The sequence below is a fragment of the Anabrus simplex genome, chromosome 7 (assembly GCF_040414725.1).
Source record: "Anabrus simplex isolate iqAnaSimp1 chromosome 7, ASM4041472v1, whole genome shotgun sequence".
NCBI classification, from domain to species: Eukaryota; Metazoa; Arthropoda; class Insecta; order Orthoptera; family Tettigoniidae; genus Anabrus; species Anabrus simplex.
The window spans coordinates 240,501,578-240,523,018 of record NC_090271.1 but is presented as its reverse complement, the minus strand read 5'-3'; positions in this window follow the sequence as shown (position 1 = coordinate 240,523,018).

Sequence of the window (21,441 nt, the reverse complement as noted above, 5' to 3'; positions counted from 1 at the left end):
ATCTTACCTTAATCGTATCTAGATACCAGGCCATCTTCACCTTAAAATACCAAACACTCATATACCATCTCTTCACCAACACCACATTCCAATCTCTACCATCCAAAACTCTTGTCCCTCTTAACACTCACTTAGTTAGCATTAAATAAACCTCCTACCCAACCAAAAGCTAATACAGCTACCCTTCAATACCAACACATCGCTTCATATACCACCTCTCAATCTCATACCACACTATCATGCTATCCTCTCTCTTATATACATCAACAATAAATATACCACTTCACCATTGCCACATTTCGGCCTTCACAAATAATTACCATCATAACCTAATAAATTTACAGTGAATAACAATTACTGACATATCGTAAGACTTACCAATCAGCGTCAACTCCAAATATCACAATAAATATATCACTTCACCCTTACCACGTCTCAGCCTTCACAAATTATTTACCATATTTCAGTCTTCACAAATAGTTACCATCCTAGCCTAATAAAATTACAATGAATAACAATTACTGACATATCATAAAACAAACAGACCATGCCATCCTGTCCTCTTACCCAACTCCCCTAACTAAATACTCAGTCCCTATATACACTAAACCATTAAAATTTTAACCTACTATCTCCTTCCCTTATACAGATAACTATTCTACCCCCCTATTCCCCTGCCCACCCTCTAACTCACTCTCCTTCATTTTACTCTCGCAGGCCTTTTTTGTCGCACAAAAATACCTGTTCAATTCACCCCCTTTTTCCCATTGTTTAAGAATCCATCTCAGTATTGCGTTCTCATCCCCTCTCCCCAGTACTTCCCGATTCTCGGCACTCAATAATCTATGTCTTAACCCCCTCGTTCCCTCACAGTCTCTTAGCAAGTGAAACTCATCATTCACATCTCCACAAAGTACACACCTTGTCTTATCCCTGCCCTGTAACCAGCCCTTATTCCTTGGCAGACCTAAAAGCCACCACATCATCCCATATCGATTTGACCTATCAACGTATCTAATATTCAACCCTGCTATCTCCTCTATTTTCGTCAAAACAATCAGCGAATTTCTTAGTCTGCTTTCCCCCAATAATTTCTGCCTATGGATATCCCTAATTCTCCTTTCTAGTATTTTCATCCCTCTCACTTCTGTCTTTGACCAAACCTCCCCCCACAGGTGCCCTAATCCTATCCTCTCTAAATATCCTCTTATTTTTTCTAACCATCCACCCTTATACATGCTCTTAAATTGCTGTACATATGCAGCCTGTAAAACTCTCCCACCTTCCTGTCTTTTTAAATTCATCCAATATCTAACTATTCTTTTCACACCCTCTGATTCCAAATCCTCCCCACACATTAATTCCGCCCCTACGTTTGCTGTACACCTCGGTAAGCCCATCACTAACTTAGCAAAACTACTAACAATCTTTCTTAGTTCCTCTCTTTTTTCATCCAGTCCCCAAACTTCTGCTCCGTATAATACCCTCCCCACTATTACCGACCTGAACACGAGTCTCAGTGTTTTATAACTGATCCCCGGGAACTTGAGTAGCAAATTTCTGACTGAGGCTAAGGCTGCCAAGCCTCTAAATTTCATTCTTTTGATCTGGTCACTCCAAGTTCCTTTATCATTAAAAATAACTCCTAGATATTCCAGCTTCCTTACCTGTTCCAATCTTTCTCCCTGTATTACCCAATTCCCTTCCATCTTTCTTCTTTTGTTCACCTGTACTATCAATATTTTAGACTTATTTCCATTAATTTTCAATCCCCATTTCCTCGCAAATAGCATCACTGACTCTAAGGCCCTATTCATCGCCCCTGAAGTTAACGTCATCAATAACACATCATCCGCAAATATCAGTCCTGGCACTTCCAAACCATTAATTACCGGTACAGCCCAATTTCCTGCCCCAAACCCCTCTAAAATATCGTTTATAAATAAAATAAACAGTATGGGCGATAACTTGCAACCTTGTTTTAAACCCACCTTGGACTCCAATGGTCCACTCATTCTCTCTTCTCCCAATTTTACACAAAACCTGACGTCCCTGTATATTCCTTCCACTGCCCTCAACATCTTCTCCGAAATCCCTAGCCTACCTAATTTCTCTCGTAGGGCCTCTCTATTTACCTTATCAAAAGCTTTCTCAAAATCTATTGCTGCTACATAAACCGTACTTCTATTCATATTCTTATACTTTTCTAAAATAGTCTTTACTATCATTATATTATCCACTGTTCTTTTCTTTTTCCTAAATCCCCCTTGGTAATCTGTCAAAATTCCATTTTCTTCCGCCCACCCACTTATTCTGTTCGCTAGCACCCCCGTATATATTTTACTCAGAGAATCCAACAGAGATATACCCCTATAACTGTTCACATCGTTCCTACTACCCTTTCCCTTGTATATAGGGCATATAATTCCTGTTTCCCATTCCCTAGGGTAATTTCCTCCCTCGAATATCCTATTGAATAGTTTCACCATGCCCTCTATCATTATCTCATTTTTACTAATTTCCTTCCAAAACTTATTATTTATACCATTACACCCCCCGGCCGACTTCGCTCTGGCTCTACTTATCACTCCCCGGATTTCCTCTCTTGTGATTTCTTTATCCAAGTCATAAATTGCCACTCCCCTATTACTCCAAATTACTTCTTCTCCCGAACCTCTCCATCTATCACCCCCCTTTTTTCCTAGTAATTCCTCGAAGTGCCTGACCCATTGCACTTCCTCAATACTCGTTCTCTCCATATTCCTTCCACCCTTAATAATTCTATTAATCTTATCCCAGACTCTCTCAAAATTGTTAGTCTTGCAGTCATTATTTATGGCTTCCATTTGTTCCTCTAACCACGTCTTTTTTGTCTCAGAAATTTTCTTTTTATACTCCTTCCTCAATCTACAGAAAAACTCCCTTTCTTGGCTTCCACCTTTCCTTCTATATTCTCCTAAAGCGTCCATCACCCTCCTCCGCAATCCTTCACACTCCCTATTAAACCATTCTTCTCCCTCTTTCTTATTTCCTTTTCTAGCTTTCACCTTCTGCGCTATCATCTTTATTGGATGTAGCAACAATTCCAAGGCTTTATCAGTATCATTCTCTTCTAACGCCCCTTCCCACCCATATTTCAGAAGATGTAACTCCTCCTTTACTACCCTACTCCAATCCCGGCCTACCTTCTCTGTCCATTTGTACTTATTATAACCCCTCCCTCGTTTATCCTTTGTCTCATTTTCCTTCATTGTACGCTTCTCTACCTCTCTTTTCAGCATAACCCTCACCGGGAAATGGTGTGACTCAATCCAATCTCCTATTTCCATACTTACAACTTCCTCAATCATCCCTTCCGAGCTCAGAACCATATCTATCACACTACCCCCTTTCTCCGTAACATATGTCAATTTCCCCGTCCTGTCACCCTCTATCCACCCATTCAGAATATACAAGTTTCCCACAGCACACATCTCTAGGAGCTTCTCTCCATAACTATTTGTAATTTTGTCCTCACTCCTTCTGCTTTCTAACAAACACATTCCATCCTCCCTACTATAAATTGGGCTCTGTTCTCCTATTCTCGCGTTCCAATCCCCAAATAACAACATATCCTCCTCCCCTGGATACATTCCCCTTATCCTACCAATATCCACCAATAACTCTTCAAAAAAATATTTATTTGCATATTCTGAATTACTAGGATGACAGTAAACAAAAGCTAGATTTATTTTCTTCCTCCGTCCCTCTCTCTCTCCCAAATTCAATCTCAGCCATATGGTTTCCATCATATCGGTCTCTATATCCTCTACTCTTTCACTAATTTCTTCCCTAATTAGAACTATCATCCCTCCTGGTGCTCGTCCCTTATTCCTCTCTTTTCTTCTATATTTATATTTTATCTCAAACCCCTTCCATGTAATCTAACTCCCTGTTTCCAACCACGTCTCTAAGAGTGCCACAACATCGAAACTTTCAATTACTTCCCTAACTTTCTTGTTTCCTAATTTGCTCCTTACTCCTTCAATATTCACACATCCTATCTTCCAAAATTGTTATAACTTTCCCTCCCTCCCTTCTAGGTCTCCCACTCTATTCTTACTTCTAGTATTTATCGACCTCTCTCCCTCTGTATCCTCCATCCCTTTACGTACTTTTCCCCATATGTCTTTTAAGCTCTTACTCCTGACTTTACTCATAAGTTTTTTACCTTCTTGTCGATCTGTCTCCTCTTGACCTTTCTTTTTCGCTACACCACTGCACCCTGCACTCACCTCTTCTTGCTGCTCACCCCCACTCTCCCCCTCACTATTTTGGACTTCTGAATCCATCTCCCTTTGTCCTTTCTTACTCACTGCACCACTACACTCTCCTCTCCCAGTTTCTTGCGGTCCACTCTCACCGTCCACTTCACTATCTTGGTCTTCTGTCTCCCGGCTGCACTGCCCATTCTCTTCCGAGATGCCCTGCTCTCCTGCCACGTCCCTCCTCCTCTTCTTTTCTTCTTTCTTCTTCCCATCTTGCCTTGACCTCTCACCACTCTCAACCATCTCGTTTTCGTCCATTTCCTTTAGCTTAGAAACTGAATGAACTCTGACCCATCGCCCGTTCGTCACCTACAACCTCAGACCTCTTATTCGGGCCTTTAGCCCCTGGTTCCTCGCTCTCCAAAGGTGCCTATTCAAGATCTTCGCGTTTTCACTTCCTTCTCTTCCCATGTCTCCTTTCACCCCTATTTTCCGCCCTTGTAAATTCTTGCTGTTTCTTAACACAGAATCTGCCATTAGGGTTGAGAACAATGTAACCCTAATTGGCCTCCGACCTTTGATTCTACCAACTCTCTCTACATCATCAATGTCTACCTCACTAAAGTTTACCTTCATAACATCACGTATAGCTTCTACCACCTTAAATATCAGCTCAATCTTGCTCTCTCTCGCCCCTTCCTCAATTCCATATAAAAATATGGCTTTTTTCAATCTCTCCTGCCTGTACCCCTCCGCTTCTTTCTTCATCTTCATCACCTCGTCTTTCAGATGCTTCACTTCCCCTCTCAATAACTCGATTTCTTTCTCGTTATTGACCACTCTCCTGCTCGATTCCTCTGTCTTCGTTTCAAGCCATTTCTTCATGTTCCCTATCTCCCTTCTCTGCTCCTCCATCATGTCCTTTATTTCCTGCACCTTATCCCATTGACACTTTTCCTGCATCACTTCACTTACAACCACCCTGAGTGCGGCCAAATCCTCTGCGCTAAATTTTCCACTGGTATTTGGGCCTGGGTTCACTTCCACCCCCCCAATAACCAGTAACACTGCTATCACTGTCACCACCAGCACCGCTTCACTCATTTTCAATCCGTCCGTCACCAATCCATTCCTGACCTCCTTCTTCTGCCTTGCCTGCCATTTCCCAATAGCGGCCCGGTACTGTTCAATGCCAACCATGATTACAGCACTCACTTCGCTACGCAACCTCTCTCCTCGACTGCTCGAGCTAGACTGTGTTACAGACATGAACATTGGTATTTGGTATCTCCTTTAAAAATAAAAGAACACAAATGTTCGTTTTCAGAAAATCCACTTAAGGGGGGTGGGGAGTTGGAAAGAAGTGAGGAAGGAATTTAATTATTTATATGAGGATACATATATCTCAGAAAAAGAAGATGTTACAGACGTTAAAATTGGTACTTGGAATCTTCTTTAAAAATGAACATACTTTTTTCCGGAAAATCCACTGAAGGGGGTGAAAAAATAAAAAAAAAGCGGGTGAATTTTTAAAATGATTATCTTCTTCTTCTACTGCTTTACCCACACCTGTGGGGTTGCGGGTGCGAACTGTGTCGCACATGTGCATTTGACCCTGTTTTATGACTGGATGCCTTTCCTGACGGTAACCGTATGTGTGGGAATGTAATAACTATTGCGTGTTCCTGTTGTGGTTGGTAATGTGATGTATTGAGTGAATATGAAGAGGAGAATGTTGGGACAATCACAAAAAACCTGTCCCCGAACCAGAAGCATTAATCACACGCGATTAAAAACCCCGACCTAGCCCGGAATCGAAGCCGGAACCCTGTGAACCGAAGATCTCAACGCTGAACACTCAGCCAAGGAGTGGGGCAGTTTTTGTAATGAGTATATCTATATTATATCTCATTAACGTAACATGTTACAGACGTGAAAACAGGTAGTTGTAGTTTCCTTTCAAAATAAAGAAACACGTACCTTTTGTTTTCGGAATATCAACTTAAGCTGGAGATCGAAAATAAGTGAAGAATGAGTTGAATTGTCTTTATGAGGATACTTATATCTCAAAACCTAAGATGTTACAGACATGAAATTCGGTATTTGGAATCTTCTTTAGAAATAAAGAAAATTTTCTTTTTTCGACAGAAAAGAGGATAGTTTCTCACATATAGAATTCCATGTCCCGTGTTCCAGATTTAGGTCTGCGAGTAGCTTGGTCATCTTAGCCCCAAAAGGCAATGCTACAAACGTGCTTTACGAAGAGGTTCCGGGGTAAATAAAATGCAATTTTTCGGTCAGTTTTTATACTTTAGAGATTTACAGATAATGTCTTAGTGCAGTACCCAGGAACAAGTAATTTTTATCAAATTACGAAATCCTCGCGAGCGAAGCCGTGGGTAACAGCTAGTCTTTTCGTTAAGTGGCAAACAGTGGGTAGTAGGGGCCTTTCTATGGTTTTAGGCGTAATGAAGAATTGTAGATTATTCCATTACTGACACTCTTATCTATATTTTAAAATGTTTGTTATATTTTTATAATTGGTAGATGCAAAAATCGAGAAAACTGAACTGAAGTCCAAAAGACATGGCTATTATCTGTAGATTAATTATGTGGTTAAGTGTAAGAGAGGGCCACGAGCCTTAACTTCGCCACTGCTAAAGTCAATAAATAAATAAATAAATAAATAAATAAATAAATAAATAAATAAATAAATAAATAAATAAATAAATAAATAAATAAATAAATAAATAAATAAATAAATAAATAAATAAATAAATAAATAAATAAATAAATAAATTTACCACTATCCTATTAATAGGAAGCACTAAAATAGAGAGCTGCATTCAAATATGTTAATACTCTTATTCTCAGTTATAACTCCGACTTTTCCACTTTTCGAAGAAAAATATGTTGGTGAATAAAGGGTTAGTATTCTTCTTAGGACTAAAACTATTGTTTTTCATTTCTTCTAACTGCAGATGGAGTGATGCAACTACATCAAAAATACTAGTTTTACCCGAATAGCACAAACATATTCTGAACAGGCAGACAAAAGCAAAGTATGCTATGGAGAAGAAAAGACGTAATTCACAGGTTGAATATCCTTTCACACCACTTAGAAGTAATTATTCTGTCGACATTCTTACAATTTAAATTTAGATATTTAGGTCAATGGGCTAGAAAAGGAAGTAAACACATCAAGAGCGAGAAAACTACTAACACCTACTGCGAGGAGAATCTCGCAAACAAATTGGAACTATAACACAGGTGACACGCCGGAGAGTCTCTACGCTACAGGTGATGAAAACACTAGAAATGGAAGATATAGAGAAGAAAATATAGGAAATGTTTCTTCTTCCTCTTCTACCGCTTCTCCTACACGTGTAGGGCACCGGGTTCGAACTGTGTCTCTCATGTGGATTTGGCCCTGTTTTTTACGGCGGGATGCCTTTCCTGACGCCAACCCTATGTGGAGGGATATCATCACTATTGCGTGTTTCTGTGGTGGATGGTAGTGTGGTGTGTTCTCGGAATTTGAAGAGCAGATTGTTGGAAAAAACGCAAACACCAGTTCCCGAGAGAGAATAATTAATCAGACGTGATTAGAATCCCTGACCCGGTCAAAAATCGAACCGGGGACCCTCTGAACCGAAAGCCTCAACACTGACCATTCAACCAAGAAGTCGGACAGAAGAACATTCGGAATATCTGGGGACCAATGGAAACGGAGGAAAGATAGTTCAGGTACAGGAAGAATAAAGATCTATAAAAACAGACTCGCAAAATTAATTTTCAACCATGTTTACAGGAGTAAGGATTGAAGAAACATATGAGGGCAAAAGATACAATACAGGAGGATTAATACAAATCTTAAAATACTTCCAGGAGAAGAAGAAGAAGAGGAATAATAATAATATGATGATGATGAAGAATAGCAAAGCGAATAGCGTCTGGACGGAAGAGAGGACACAGCATAGCACATAGGATGTAGACAGTAAGAAAAGATGCAAAGCAATGTCACCTCAGTACAGGCCATGTAGGCCCCTGAATGAGGGGAAGGTACAGGCTTCCACCATTGTTAACCTCGGCACGTGATGGGGTGGAGTGGTTAGCTCTACGCCCGGCCGCCTTTGCCCCCAGGAATTAACCTGGAACTCATTTTTGGTGTAGGCTGAGTGAACCTCAGGGCCATATGCACCTCCGGAAATGTAAATTTCGTTTCTTAAATTTTACGACTTCCTGACGGGGATTCGATCCCACGTCCTTCAGGGCGAACCGAGCAGGCCTTTTCTGCCGGGCAGCCCCTAAGGAAAGAAGCACTAGGCCGAATACATAGCATTACTGTGCGTGTTTCTTAGGCTAGGTGGCCAAAATCAAGGAGAAATAATAATAATAACAATAATAATAGATTCATATTCTTCTTCTTCTATCTTAATCTGTTTTCCCTCCAGGGTTGGCTTTTCCCTCGGACTCAGCGAGGGATCCCACCTCTACCAACTCAAGGGCTGTGTCCTAGAGCTTCAGACTTTGGGTCGGGGGATACAACTGGGGAGAATGAGCAGTACCACGCCCAGGAGGCCTCACCTGCTATGCTGAGCAGGGGCTTTGTGGAAGGATAGGAAGAGTGGATGGGACAGGCAAGGAAGAGGAAAGGAAGCGGCCGTGGCCTTAAGTTAGGTACCATCCCGGCATTTGCCTGGAGGAGAAGTGGGAAACCACGGAAAACCACTTCCAGGATGGCTGAGGTGGGAATCGAACCCACCTCTACTCAGTTGACCTCCCGAGGCTGAGTTGACCCCGTTCCATCGCTCGTACCACTTTTCAAATTTCGTGGCAGAGCCGGGAATCGAACCCGGACCTCCGGGGGTGGCAGCTAATCTCGCTAACCACTACACCACAGAGGCGGACAATACGATTCATACTCTTCAATCATATACTCGTATGTCAGATTTTGGAGATATGGATAATTCAGTATTTAACTTTGCGTAGGATATTGCGCTGATAAAAGATGCAAGTCACGAAACGTCTCTCCAATTGTAGCGCAGGTGTAGAAAATAAATGGAATTGTCTGCATAACATTAGGAGCTGACCTACCTGAAAATAGACACGGCTGGGCTAAATATAGACCGTACCGAACAGAAATAGCACTTCGTTAAGGAGGGCATGACCCGCACGTTGCGGACATGACCTCCTCGGAAATTTGGTCATCACTGTATTGTGCAATATCTATTTTGGGTCAAATCTTCCATAAGCTCTGCTTGAAGTGACAGCTGGCAGCTTCATACTGATCAATATAATGGCCAGGGCTATGAAATTCTACTGTACTACAGCACTGCAAAACGAGGCCAGGTCAACCATCAGCAAAGCCAAGCCCACAAAGTTCTTGATGGTGCACAGTATGGTTACTGAGGAATTAAAATACTTGCCTGCCAAATGTAATTTATTTACAATATACTACGCATTAAAAACACAAAAACATTACTTCAGGTTGTTTAATCGTACTACATAGATAACGGTTCTTCTTCTGTAAGTGAGACCTTCATGTTTTCTTATATAAATTATATAAGTAAAGAACTGGAATCAGATGAAGTAATAAATAAGTTACATGATTGTGAGCAACTGCAAAATGACCTCAATAATGTTGACTGATGGGCTGCAGGCAATGGTATGATGATAGAGGGGGGGTTTTAATTCAGGCTGTGAGTTTTACTAATAGGAAAAGACCTGTCAGTTTTAATTACCGTGTTGGTGGGTGTGAAATTTCTTTATGGGGATCACAGTAAGTAAGAGAGATCTTCATTGGGGCAATCACATAAACGGTATTGTAAATAATGGTTACGGATCTCTGCACATGGTTATGAAGGTATTTAGGGTCTGTAGTAAAGATATAAAGGAGAGGGCATATACATCTCTGGTAAGACTCCAACTAGAGTATGGTCGCAGTGTATGGAACTCTCATCAGGATTACTTGATACGAGAATTGAATTTTTTTTTTGCTAGGGGCTTTACGTCGCACCGACACAGATAGGTCTTATGGCGACGGTGGGATAGGAAAGGCCTAGGAGTTGGAAGGAAGCGGCCGTGGCCTTAATTAAGGTACAGCCCCAGCATTTGCCTGGTATGAAAATGGGAAACCACGGAAAACCATCTTCAGGGCTGCCGATAGTGGGATTCGATCCTACTATCTCCCGGATGCAAGCTCACAGCCGCGCGCCTCTACGCGCACGGCCAACTCGCCCGGTGATTGCAAAATTACTAAGAAAAGCAGCTCGATTTGTTCTGCGTGATTTCAGACAAAGTAGTAGCGTTACGAATATGTTACAAAGTTTGGGTTGGGAAAACTTGGGAGAAAGGAGACCAGCTGTTCAACTAAGTGGCATGTTCCGATGTGCCAGTGGGCAGATGGCGTGGAATGACATTAATAGACGAATAAGTTTGAGTGGTGTTTTTAAAAGTAGGAACGATCACAATATGAAGATAAAGTTATCATTCAAGAGGACAAATTGGGGCAAATATTCGAACCTTGTAATCGTGTGTGATGTTATTTAACAGCGGCGCTTGAACTGCTGCGGGATATACTCGCCGGCTTGAAAATGGGGAATGCCTATCAATATAGCTACTTCTTTCGCTGACCTTTAATTGCCAGCAATATTTTGCCTATTCTATGTTACGCATATTCGGGATTTTGGTGTTTGGATGCTCGTGAACTCAGGCATTTCTATGTCCTATCGTCCCTACTCCAACAAGCACCTTTACTCGTTGCCTCTCTTCTTGAATTTTAAGTCACTTTCTGCAACTGTTTTCATTTCTTTAGAACTTCACTCTGTGATAAAATATATTTTGTATTTCTTGTTCAGATAATTGTTAGTGAATTCTTTTTTGTTTCACTCTGGTGGCGGATGGTTCACGGGAATTGGAACTGGCTGCCACGTTGTGTGCCGGAGTCTCTGTCATATTACTATACCCAGATAAAGGGTCTGACGTTCTGTCACTATCACAACACAATGTCTGTCCTTCCCGCATGACAGCGCCACCACGGGCATGTTGTTCCAGTAGGTTACACAAATCCCGTACAATGCGCCTCTCAATGTGCAGTATGCTGGAGGCGTGTTGTTCGCTTCACAACATTCATCAGTGTCTGTACACAGCATGAGGGTTACACTCAATGGTATTCACGTATTCTACATACGGTGTTCGTTAACTTAGGATCAGGCCCATGCCATGAATCAGACTGCTGAAGCAACAGTCATTGATACTTCTCAGGCATGAGGAGTATGACATAATTACATCATGACCTTCAGATACTGAGTTTCTGGCAAGTTATGACTGTAAACATTATATTCACACACTGTACTTTCATAAGCCTTGGTTTAGGGATAGCTGTACTATACACCAGTTATTTGGTCTATTTCTTGCTCACCCCCTGATAGTTCAGTGGCGATTGTCTTCAGGAGATCCCAAAGATCTCCTTGTTAGTGAGCAAGAGAGCAGTTTTCAAAAGGAGAGACACAAGATGCAGAGCTGTTGGAATACCATGAGGTTTTAACAGTCGACTGCTATCTCAGTGAGAAATTCAGCAAGGGAATGGACAATGTCATGATGAAAAACGGGGTGAAAAGTCAGGTTGTGATTTTCACAAAGACAAGAACTTACCTTGCCTTAATTACTGCGTTGGTGGGGTGAAAGGTTCCTTAAGTAGATCGCTGCAATTACCTACGTGTTAATATAAGAAAAGATCTCCATAGGGCTAATCACATAAAGGGGCTTGTGTAAATAAGGGTTACAGATACCTTCATACGTTTAAGAAAGTATTTAAGGTTTGTAGTAAGGATATAAAGGGGAGGGCATGTAAGCCTCTGGTGAAACCCCAATTAGAGTATGGTTTTAGTGTATGGGACACTCACTATGGTTACTTGATTGGACAACTGGGAAAACATCCACAAAGAAAAGCAGCTCGATTTGTTCGGGGTGATCTCCGACAAAAGAGTAACGTTACGAAAATATTGCTAAGTTCAGAGTGGGAAGACTTTGGAGAAAGGAGACGAGCTACTCAACTAAGGGGTATGTTCGATGCTCTCAGTGGGGAGATGGCGTGGAATGTCATTGTAGTCGAGTAACTTTGAGTGGTGTTGTAAAAAGTAGGAAACATCACGGTATAAAGATAAATTTTGAATTCAAGAGAATAAACTGGGGCAAATATTCGTTTGTAAGAAGAGGAGTTAGTGATTGGAATAATTTACCAAAGGTGATGTTCAATAAATGTCCAAGTTCTTTGAACTTATAAAAAACTATATAAACAACAGATAAGGTATCTGCCACCTGGGCGACTGTCCTAAATGCAGATCAGTGGTGACTGATGATTGAAGCTACATGGTCAGTGTTAGAGTGACGAAAGTTTGAAGAACCCGACAATTCTATTCAACAGAAATGGCAGAAGTCTGAGATGGGAAATTATCACGAAAAGGACACAGCTGGTGTCCACCACCCCACAGGATTTTCAGTCAGCTACAAGGCTATCCATTAGCATTGGGACATTATGAAAAGAGTTCCACTAACTGTGGTGCTTGAGAAGAGTAGAGGAACATAAGCCACACGTGACGAAGATTAATAATGTTGGGAGGTCAAGTAGTGTTTCAGCAACCACTGGATCACTGGAATTCGATTCTTTGAAGTGATGAGCCGAGCTTCACAGTCTTTAGGCTGGATAGATTTGAATAAGTGAGGAATCTTCCCGAAAACGCTTTCTACCGGAGGAAATTTGTTGGTAGTAGAGTGATGTTGTGCATGTTCTGTGTCGTGGTAGGGGATCGTTGGTGGTTGTTGAACTATGAATTCATAGTCACATTATAATTGTCGCAGAAAAATGAAACGCATCGAAGATCGTGATGATTTTACGGTGCAGATGTCTATTGATTGCAGGAAGATAATATCAATATTCACCTGTCGACGGATATGTGCGCGGTCTTGATTTCTCTCTCATCGAAATTGTTGAGACGAATTGTACCGGCAATTGAGTTCTCTGGAGATGCGACCAACTTCCGTAAGCCAATTTTATGAGACGTAAAAGGAATGTGGCGCATTCTAGGGAGTGGCTTGCATAAAACTGTCAAGAATATTTCTGACAAGTTGGATGCTGTTATAACAGAAAGAGGTGGCTCCACCGGGTCTTATTCTCAGAGAAAAATACATTGAACGAATGCTCATTTACTTTTTGGTTCATACACTCATGTCATAAGAACCAGACACCTTGAAAGACTAGAGATAGGAAGTTCATATTCACAGGACATATGCAATAGTATGTTGTGAAGAAATGATTAGCATTTGAACCATGTCGGCCCTCAGGTTCAAGGTCCATATCGATATCTCGGTGCACCATCACCAACTGATAAAATGTGCCTGCGGCTCCCATTGACACTATGTAATAATTTGTGAATACTAATAAATTATAAATTCTAATCATTGCTCCACACTTGGGTGCAATTTGTAACTTTAATGTTAATAATAATAATAAAATAAATGACTGAATAAATAAAATTACTCAAACACTTAATAAAAATAATTAACCAAAATGTCCGTAGTATGGGCACCAGAGTTCACCAGAATGGATCCCTCTAATTTAGATAGAGCATGATAATTCTTTGTATCCCAAGGCGTGTACATAATGCTGCGTACTGGTACATTTGCTTCCGGTCTTACCTAACCTTCTGAAAACGACTAAATAGGTAGGAACTGCACCTAGGTCGCATTTAGTGTAAATATCACTGGTGGGTGCCTCGACCCAAGGTCGTTCACTAACGTTATGCTATGCCTTTGAGGAATATGTAGCAGTAGGGCTATATCTAGTATATCGTCGATCTGATCGTTTGGCGCTAGGAACGTGGGTTCGCTGGGGGCTGTTACCACATAGTCCTGGGATAGGCCTAGCATGTGGTTGTACAGCCTTGTGCCTTCTGAGTTGGAGCTCAGGCAGCCCCAGCTGGCGTGTTTCGAATTTAGGTCTCCTCCTAGGATCGTTTTTCGATTTAGCCTTAGTACTGCGTCTATGTCTTGTGTGTTCAGGTTTTTCGGTCTGGAGTATGCCGCTATGACATTTATGAGTGTTCCTCGGACTGGCATGGCAATTCCACATGCCTCCAGTTCGACCAGCTCTGGTACGTCCACCTCCATATGGTTGATGTCTTTTCTTACCAGAACTGCCACCACTCCAACTCCGTTGGCCTTATAGATTCTGTGTATTTTGTAGCCTCTTATGGTTTCCCGCCGTATGATCAACCTTCATAGACATCAGCATTCCCCTTCCTCTCATATGATACGCCTAGATTGATCCTGGCCATCCAATCATGAGTATATCCTCCAGTGAAATCCACGTCCTGGACTTTTTCTTGTTCCCAAGACAAAAACAAACTCTGTGGTGTTTCACATGAGTCATAGAACTTTCCGAATACAACAACAAGCTCATCGCATCAGACTGGGATATATACATGACTCATGCAAAGTTTCCAAGTTCAACATAGCAATGTTTTCCCAGCCGTTGCACAAAACAAATTACTCATACCTACATATTGAGACCTTCCAGCTTACAAATGTTAATGACAAAATATACAATTGAAATGCGGATAATAATAATAATAATAATAATTGTTACCGTGTTTTTGTGGTAGTTATGCGTGAAAGAAGGTGCGGGTGTGAACGGGTCTCAAACTACGAAAGTAAAATTAATTTAAAATTTAACCAGGTTATATTTTCTTTTCAAAAACAAAGAAATAACAAGCATGGCAGGTACAAAGTAGCAAGTCAAAGGGTAGTTACAATATTTACAGGATTTGGGCTTCGAGCCCTGAAAACACAATGCTTGGGCAATCAGCCCAATTTTACCCCAAACACGAGTTTCAACAGAGGGGCAGAAAACCCCATTCATGCCTAGGAGTCCTTGCTCCAAATTACACTGAAAAGCCTCCACGAGGCGTACAACACTCAATTTTTAAAAGAGCCACTCGCTCTCAAATTTAAGCCTCTCCCAGGCCACACCAAACTCCACCTTCAAGTTGTCCTCAACGGACATAAACACAGGGGTAAAATACCCAATCTACTGAGGTCTATTAAATGAAAAGAAGGTTAATTAAATGACCTCTAAGGTAACAATTTGAGAGGAGGCGAACTTGCACTCCTAATACACTTTGATTAAGACCTACTTGGCACTAGGCCGTTAATACAAGGGCTAATCCCATACTAAAGAGGTGACTTAAGAAGAGAACAATTTGTTTTACGTTAACGAAGAATAGGTTGAGAAAAATAAGTTCACCTCAAAACAATATGAGTGGGAGCTCGAGAGGGTTAGCACTCTCTATCCCAGTATGTAGCTTTAAAAGAGAATATATGAAAGGAGTAGTTACATTTAGGAAAAGGTTACATGGTGGAACGCTTAGAACCCGCCCCGAGAGTTAAACTGCTGAGCTAGCCAAGAAAGAAGTTATTAATTGGCCATTACCTTGTTGCAGGCCGCTGCCGAGGAAAGAGGCGCTTCCCGCCCCCTGCTATGTACTTAATACACTGAAAGATGGAACAGAAGTGGCCCGGAGACCCTAAAATCAGCAGTTTATATCCTCTCGCGGAAGGTTCTAGGTGTTAGGGGAATTAAAACACCCTAGCACAAACTTTTTATTGGGTAGGATGCAGCAACATATTCAAGTTGGGGGAAGATACCTATGATTGGTCAGAAATTAATAACAGAAATTCGGGATTGGTTAAATGCAAAACAAGGGGAAAGGGAGGGGTATACAGCCAACTTAAACAATAACAGAAAGAAATTTAACAAAGAACAAACTTTTGAAATAAAATTTTCTCCAAAGAACAGTTAGTTTTCTTCGCACTAGGGTGCACTATTGTAGTTCTTCAGTAGTGTCCTCTAGAAGAGAAAGTTCACACTTCTTACTTCAAGCAAAACAAAAACACATCAAAAATGACACAGTTCAAAAACTCAAAATTTTCCACGTGGTGACATCTTCTGAGAAAGTAGAGAATTAATAGCGTAGATAAAGTTCAGACTTCCTCCAGCAGAGGAGTTTCAACTGGCGCAAATTTTAAATTAGCGGCGTGGAGGTGTACCGCCCGGTACAGACCTCCCCCCCCAAAAGTATCTCCAAGGGTGGCACATGAGATCTGTTTGAAACAAGGTCCAAGTTATGCTGTGGATATGAAGATTGATTGCGGAAGCATTAATAAGATTTCTTAATTTGGTTCGATTCAGTTTCAAAATTTTGTTGTTGCAGGTGAAGTAAAGTCTTTATATTTGTAGAAGTTGAATTTTTGAAGATAAACTTTTAATACTTAGAGGTGAAGAAAAATTTTGCAATTGCCACCAAATATTGCTGTTGAATTCCCAAGTGTAGTCATTGCTTATCGTAACTGTCCATGTAGTTGATGTTGATTAAGTTGAATGGCCAGACCGGCCGTTGCAGCTTGCGTCCAAAGGGAGGCCGCTCGGACCCCTCAAGTACCCTGAGATACCGCTCGCCCGCACTATGAGGGGAGCAGAGGTGTTGAAACACGCCGCGCCCGCGGTGAAGATATACAGGCTGCGGGCAAGTAGCAGGTCGTGCGCCGCACATCAGCCTTGGCCGGGAGGAGAGCTCCGGCTCGCCGTGCACATGTTGTCCTCGCTGGAGAAGAGGGGGCCCGTCCTCTGCCCCAGTTGCTGCACGGCGCCGCGCGGCTGCGGGGGCCCTGAAACATTAAAGCTAGGCGGCAGAATTGTGTTGGACCATCATCTTTTTTTTGAGGGCACAGGCTTTGTGGGGAGGTTGAGGGGCCAGCGGCGTGCAGAAATTCATTTCATATGCGAGCCACTGTGTATAGTGGAGCAGGAGACGGGAGCGTGGTAATGGCCATGTTAAGGACAAAATGGCAGCTTAACGGATCGGGGAAGGTTTTACAAAAGGCTTACATATAAGACAAACTATTATAGAAGGAGCAGAAAGCCTTAAAAGTGAAACTCAAAAAAAAATATAACCTTGATATTCCTTTCAAAATAATATGAAGCAAGTTAACACAGAAATTACACCGGTTTCACCTGGGACAGGTGAACCCTAAATATCCTCTCGGTGGCTGGATTGCTTACTAACAATGTAACCGGCGTAAGAAAATCGAGAATGATACAAGGCCCATGAAATCTGGGGGCAAGCTTGCCCGCGGGAACAAAGTTCTTGACCATAACTTGGTCACCTACCTTCAAAGGGGTGGGTCTCCGTCCACGATCATACCTTTCCCTAACCTTCTCATGAGACATTTTAAGATTGGCTTTAGCCTTCTTCCAAAGATCTTTAATATTATCCGGATCTATTGTCTCGGGTAGAATGTCACTCAGAGACCAGAGGTTAGAGAGCGGCGTGTTGGGAACAAATTTGAACATCAAAGAAGCTGGAGTAAATTTATGTGATTCATGAACCGCCGAATTCAAAGCAAAAGCTAACCAATGCAGGGACGTGTCCCACCTGGAATGATCTTCATGATGATAGGCAATAAGTGCGGACCTGAGATTACGATTAACCCGTTCAGCCAGAGATGGTTGAGGGTAATAAGCAGAAGTAGTTACATGAGAGATGGATAAGTCAAAACAGAATTTACGAAATAAATTAGATGTAAAAGCCTTAGCATTATCAGATACAATATATTGGCACGGACCAAAAGAAGCAAAAATAGAATTTAAGCAAGTAATGGTAGACTGAGCGGTAGCCAGCTTAGTCGGAAATAACCAGGAAAATCTTGTAAAACCATCTACACATACAAAGATGAATTTGTTGGCATTTCCCTTCGACTGGGGGAAGGGTCCTACATAATCAATATACAGGCGTTCCATGGGGCGCGACGCTTGATGCGAAGACAAAAGGCCTACCTTGGTGGACATGGTGGGTTTACTGAGCAAACAAGTTTTACAAGCTTTTACAAGTTCACGGATTTCACCGTCCATACCTTTCCAGATGAACATTTCACGAATCTTTTCACGAGTTTTAAATATTCCCAGATGCCCCCCCAATGGGGTCTCATGATAGTATTTGAAGATCATAGGCACAAGGACAGCTGGAACGACAACCTTCATCATCTTGTCATGCCTCGAAGGGCAACATAAAACACCATTCCTCAGAACATAAGGGACGACATGTTCCCCAGAAGAAAGGGTTTCCATTATCGGAGCCAGCGTCGGATCTTCACGTTGGTATTTCTCAATATCCCTAAAAAGCATGGGAGCATCTGTTAAGATGGCATTAACACCAGATAGTATGGACTCGGGAGGTGATGAACTGTCGACCGGTTCCTGGGTCTCGACGTCGTTAGAAAACATACGGCTGAGTCCATCAGCAACAACATTTTCGGTACCTCTGATATGCCTGACATCGAATTGGAAGGCAGAAATACGGATGGCCCAACGGGCTATACGACCAGTACGACGCGGCCTGCCTAAGACCCAGCTTAAAGCTTGATTATCTGTCTCCAGGTCGAATTTAACATGTTCCAGATAGAGACGGAACTTCTCTAAGGCGAATAAAACTGCCAAACCTTCAAGCTCATAGATGGAATACTTGGCTTCTTGAGCCGACAAAGTCCTGGATGCATAGGCGATAGGTCGCCTCCCTAGTTCAGTCTCTTGAAGAAGGACTGCCGCTACTGCTGACGACGACGCGTCGGTTTGGACGATGAATTTCTTCGAGAAATCAGGCATAGCAAGTACAGGGGCATTACAGGGAGCTAATTTAAGATCTTCAAAAGCGGCTTGTTGAGAAGGTCCCCATTCGAATTTGATGCCTTTCCTACGAAGAAGGTTTAAGGGCGCCGCTCTATTAGCGAAGTTAGGAATAAACTTCCTGAAGAAATTCACCATACCAATGAACCTGGCGATACCTTTAATGTCCTTGGGAGGTTTAAAATCACGGATGGCCTGTGTTCTAGAATGATCGACTGCTACACCATCAGGTGACACAATATGCCCTAGGAAAGACATAGAGGGCTTAGCAAAGGCAACCTTGGACAACTTAACAGTTAACCCAGCTTTACGAAGGCGATCGAGAACTTCTCGCAGATGATGTAGATGTTCTTCAAAAGTCTCTGAAAATACGACGACATCATCCAAGTAGTGATATAAGTACTCAAATTTGATGTCGGAGAAGACCCTATCTAGCAGCCTAGTGATTACAGCCGCTCCCGTGGGGAGCCCGAAAGGCACGCGGTTGTATTCGTATAAGTTCCAGTCCGTGGCAAACGCTGTAAGGTGTTTAGACTCTTCGGCAAGGGGAATTTGATTATAGGCCTGATTCAAGTCCAAGATAGTAAAGAACTTGGCCTTACGAAACTATGAAAAGCAAGAATGAAGGTCAGGAAGGGGCACAGATTGCAACACCACCTTCCGATTGAGAGCCCTATAATCAATGACAGGCCTGAAGCCTCCTTGGGGTTTCGGAACTAGAAAAATAGGCGAAGAATACGCCGACTTAGAGGGCCTAATAATACCATCCTTCAACATCTGATCGATAATTTCTTTCAGAGCCTTCATTTTAGGTGGAGATAGCCTATACGGTGGAAAACGGACAGGAATCGAATCCGTGACCTCAATTTTGTATTCTATCAGGTCAGTAACACCAAGAGTATCAGAAAACACCTCTGGAAACGACTGACACAGCTTACGAATACTATCAGCCTGCTCCTCAGGTAGATGTCTAAGGTCTAACAACATCTCATCCTGGGTAGGCGAAATAGAAGAACATGATGCAGAATTACACTTTAACAAGGGAATTTTACAATTGGACGCAAATTTGAATGTGCACGACTTACTCTGAAGATCGAGCACAAGACCAGTGTGAGAAATGAAGTCCGCTCCCAGTATAATGGGGCAAGACAAGTGCTTAGCCACAAACAGTTTGGTTTTCCATGTAAATTTAAAAATACGAATTTTGACCAGTAAGGAACCTAGAATTTCTAATGGGGATGAATTAGCCGAAACATATTGAACAGGAGAGGAGACATAGTCAGGTAGTTTACAAACAAATTTCAATTTAGAATACCATTCAGCCGAAATAATCGAACAAACACTGCCTGAATCTAAGAGAGCTGTTATGGGCTCGTTATTTAACTCAATCTTAAGAAAAGGAACAGGTGCGGGGGAATCCGCCGCAATTCTAAGACACTCTTTGGGGCATTCAAAAGATGAATTTGAAGACTGATCGTTCTCTGAGTTTACAACCTGTTTACTAGGGGCTGAGTCTCGGGAAGATGGATAAGTCGACTCAGCCGAAGCCACTAGTCACTTTTTATTATTGGCATAGGTGGAATTTGCACCAGAAGTTGAGCAGGAGGGGGTGCTTTTTGAGTTTGGGCAATTCTTGGCGATATGTGAGAAAGCCCCACATTTAAAACAGCCTTGTGATGAACCGGCCCCATTACTTGTCCCACTCGACTTGATCAGTGGACACTTATTGCGCAGGTGGTCAGGCGACCCACAAGCATAGCATTTACGGGGTGTGACTGGTCGGCGAGGTGGAGGCCGAGTATTACTAAAAGAAGGCGGGGGTTCTTTCGCTACACGCAATGAATCTGCGTATCTAACTCCTTCCGCTGAGACGGCCAATGCTTCAAGTTCCGAGAAAGTTTGCGGGCACGCCGCGAAACACAAATATGACCTATAGGATGGTGAAATACCTTCCACAATAGCTTGTACAATTTGATCCTCAGGGAAGTGAAGAGCAAACACCCTAGTATAGAATTTAATATCTTGTATGAAATCAGCCAAGTTCTCATCCAAGCGCTGTACACGATAATAGTACTTCTGAATAAGGGAGGACCTGGCCCTAGCCGGGATGAAGTTAGCTAGCAAGTGGGCATGGAAATCCTCAATAGATGACTGTTCGGCTATGGCTCTTACTATTTTATCAGAGAGAATACCAATAGCATACGGATAGATAATTTGCAAAATTTGACATGGAGAAAGAGAAAACACAAGGGCATGATCCTGAAATTCAACTAAAAATCTTAAAAAGGAAATTACTTCACTGGTGGTATTAACCGAAAACTTCGATATACCTCTGAGCAACATTGCCAATGGATGAGGCAAGCTGCTGAACCCGGGTGACATAGTAGGTAAAGGTTTCAATGGCAAGGAAGTTAATTCCGAACGGATGTTACTCAACGATGCACGGCGTTCAGA